A 3,881-nucleotide genomic window follows, 5' to 3' on the forward strand; every position below is an offset into this window, starting at 1 on the left:
GTATTTACCAGGGAACTGTAGTAGCAGCAAGAGTCCACTCCCCTGCTGCTACCATTGCAGCCCTTGTTGGCTGGACTAGGAGAAGTGTATATTGAGTGACTTTGGCTAATAATTATGGCAATGGCCAACATGCCAGACAGAACACTAAGTATTTTACATGGATTATCTCAATCCTCAAAAGAATAATAGATAGTAGCACTTAGGATATACTAGGCATTATTCTCAGATATATATAATACTAATTTAATCCTGATGAGAATCTGAGATAACACATTACCTTTACTTTTTCACAGGTGAAGAAACTAAGGCTTAGAAAAGCTGAGTTACTTGCCCAGTATCAAATAGCTGCTAAGTGATGTAGCCAGTAATCAAACTCAGGAAGAACATGACTCCAGAATAGTCTTTTAATCATAGTTGTGTGGAGTTGATCCATTATAATTTTATCTCAAAATATTTTCAAAAAATAAAATGTATATAAAAGTCCATTACAAGGCAATGTGAATACATGTTTTTCCCTATGTTCTTAAGGTACCATATGTTCTTGGCTAATGAGAGCTAACATAATGGACTGTACCACACACTACTAATCAGTTTATGTGACTGTGTTCCACTATGGTTGTGACTGTTAAAAATTAAGAAAAGAAAGCATGAGGCAAATTTTAGAGGTGACAGGAGAGGTGGGGTGGCTATCCAAAGACACTTTATAAGTTGCCATAATCTTGGCAAGTTTATTCCATCTGGAAACTAGACTATGCATCTACAGAAATCTGATCTGGGCAGTCCAATGGGAGTCTTGGCTTGTCTGGGTTGGGCTCCTGGAGACTACAGTGAAAACAAGAATATTCATTTACCAAAAATGCAATGAGAACTATAACTGTCAGGGGTACCAGGGTCTCTCCTCTTTGGGTCACAACATGCTCTCCTTACAGACATGCACTACAGAAAGTCAAATTATAATAACATTGTTAGATGAGTACGGGATCAGACTAAGGGAGTTTTTCCTATGATGCAAATATCTCAAGGTTATGAGAGCTAGATGCACTTAACTCCATTGCAGGGAGCAAGCTCCCTCCCAGGAGCACTTAGCTTGAATTTGTGGGCTCAAGACAGAAATTGCCCAGTGTACGCTCAGCCCTGGACAGAGCTTCCCCATATGAATTATCTGGATGTAACAAAAAATAAAAATAGATTTAAAAAGGCAGATGTATATTTCTAATTCATGTAGAACTCTGGATTGATGGAGGGCCCCAGGTTGGCATAATATTTCATTGTGTCAGAGACCCACATTCTCTTTATATCTTATTTCTTCACCTGACATAGTGTCAACCTTATTGTCCAAGATAATGGTTTTTGTTTTTCAGAAGTAGGTCAGAGACTGAATTAGAGAAACAGCAAAGAGCACACACACATCCTTCTGTTGAGGCAGGCTCCTGGAAGCTGCCACATGGCACATTTGCTCATAACGCGTGGTCCAGAATCTAATCTCAGGGCTACGCTCTCCCACAAGGAGCTCTGAAAAATGCAGTCTCTATCCTGCATAGCCAAATGCTCTGCCAAAAACCAGAGTCCCCATCAGCATGGACAAAGTGAAGAAGGGGAATTTGGGTGAGAGGTAAGGGATCATTATCCAATACCCATCTCCCAAAGCTTAGACTCCAGGCTTCATCGTGCCAGAGAGAGCCAAGTGCTCTCTGTCCATGAACACAGATGTAGCTGAGCGTGCTGCCACTTTGCTGCATCACACAGCTGCAAATACAAGGCACAGGCCTGAGTTCTGGTCACTTTAAAGGAGGCGCTGAGGCCTTTCTTTACCTAAGTCCTTAAAGCTGAGGTGTGAGAACAATCCTGATGGCCAGGTTCTTCCATTTCTGGAATTTGATATCATTTATAGAAGTTTTTTTTTTTTTTTTTTTTTTTTTTTTTTTTGCTGGGTACAGTGAACTTTATTGCTGGTGCATGACAAGATAGGGCTCCCTAAGCCCCTCCCCTCTTTAGGGGGTTTAGGATGGCGACTAGAGGTCAGGAGATTCTCAGTGTGTTGGGGGATCAGTTTGAGGCAAGGATTCCCCAGCAGCTGAGGGTCTCTCTTCCTGTCACTGGGGCTGGTGATCCAAGGGGCTCTTACTCCTTGGTGGCCATGTGGACCATGAGGTCCACCACCCTGTTGCTGTAGCCAAACTCATTGTCATACCAGGAAATGAGCTTGACAAAGTGGTCATTGAGGGCAATGCCATCCCCAGCATCAATGGTGGAGGAGTGGGTGTCACTGTTAAAGTCGCAGGAGACAACCTGGTCCTCAGTATAGCCCAGGATACCCTTGAAGGGGCCCTCTGATGCCTGCTTCACTACCTTCTTGATGTCATCGTATTTGACAGCTTTCTCCAGGTGACAGGTCAGATCTACAACTGACACATTGGGGGTGAGGACATGGAAAGCCATGCCAGTGAGCTTCCCATTCAGCTCAGGGATGACCTTGCCCACGGCCTTGGCAGCGCCAGTAGAAGCAGGGATGATGTTCTGGGCAGCCCCTCGGCTATCACACCACGGCTTCCCAGAGGGGCCATCCATGGTCTTCTGGGTGGCAGTAATGGCACAGACTGTGGTCATAAGTCCCTCTATGATACCAAAGTTGTCATGGATGACCTTGGCCAGGGGGGCCAAGCAGCTGGTGGTGCAGGAGGCATTGCTGACAATCTTCATGGAGTTGTCATACTTGCCTTGGTTCACACCCATCACAAACATGGGGGGATTGGCAGAAGGGGCAAGGATGATGACCCTCTTGGCTCCACCCTTCGAGTGAGCCCCAGCCTTCTCCATGGTAGTGAAGACCCCAGTGGACTCCACAACATATTCAGTACCAGCATCACCCCATTTGATGTTGGTGGGATCTCGCTCCTAAAAGATGTTGGTGGACTTTCCATTGACAACAAGCTTCCCGTTCTCAGCCTTGACTGTGCCTTTGAACTTGCCATGAGTAGAATCACACTGGAACATGTAGACCATGTAGTTGAGGTCAATGAAGGGGTCATTGATGGCGACAATATCCGCTTTGCCAGAGTAAAAAGCAGCCCTGGTGACCAGGCGCCCAATACTGCCAAATCCGTTCACTCCGACCTTCACCATCGTGTCTCAGGGTTGAGGCTGGCACCGCACAGGAAAACGCAGCAGTCCGTTGAACTGGAGGAGCAGAGAACCTATAGAAGAATTTTTAATAAGATTTCTGATTCTGGGACTTCATTCTTCTTCGAAAAGCAAAACCTAAATGAAATACACTACCAAGATTTCCGTTAGTGAACTAAACATCATTTAAACCTACTTCTGTCTGTTCGTCCCTATTTATTCCTCCTAGGTGTGCTGAATGCTTTTGTTAGCATCACTCTTTGCTTTCTCTTTTAATCAGTTTTCTTTTCATTTTCTGTCCGAGCTAGTTTGAACTTGTGGTCTCTAATTTTAGGCCTCTCATTTCTCCCTCCCAGAAAACTTTATAGATAATTGCCAGACTGTTTCTTTTAAAGTGCTAGAGCCTTCTGGATAATAGTTTTCATGGTCCGACCCAGTCTTTTCACCTGGGCCTTCTATGCCTCCTCAGCCTGTCCCGTAAGACCAGCCACACCAAGTTACTTGCTACCCTCAAAAGTCACCATTTCTACCTTTGTACCACAGCACAGATTTTCCCTCTGTGCAGGGCAGTCCTGATCCCAGATGGAACTACTGTTCATCCTCGGTACTAAAGCCAAGCTACCCTCTACTGATTCCTGTAGCCTCTATGCTTTGCAATCGTGGGGTCCTGGGCACACCTTTATCTTAGTGCAGTAGGTACATACTTCAGCTCACATAATTTTTAAATATTAACCAGCTTAATTTACATTTTTAACCCTCAT

At 44.6% G+C, this 3,881-nt stretch overlaps 1 pseudogene; it reads right to left on the reverse strand.

Annotated features, from left to right (window-relative positions):
* Positions 1-2,121: 2,121 nt before the first annotated feature.
* Positions 2,122-3,168, reverse strand: LOC150012604 (glyceraldehyde-3-phosphate dehydrogenase pseudogene; annotated as a pseudogene).
* Between the last annotated feature and the right edge of the window lie 713 nt (positions 3,169-3,881).

The sequence above is a fragment of the Furipterus horrens genome, unplaced genomic scaffold, assembly GCF_987537825.1.
Source record: "Furipterus horrens unplaced genomic scaffold, mFurHor1.1.pri manual_scaffold_4, whole genome shotgun sequence".
Classification (NCBI taxonomy): domain Eukaryota; kingdom Metazoa; phylum Chordata; class Mammalia; order Chiroptera; family Furipteridae; genus Furipterus; species Furipterus horrens.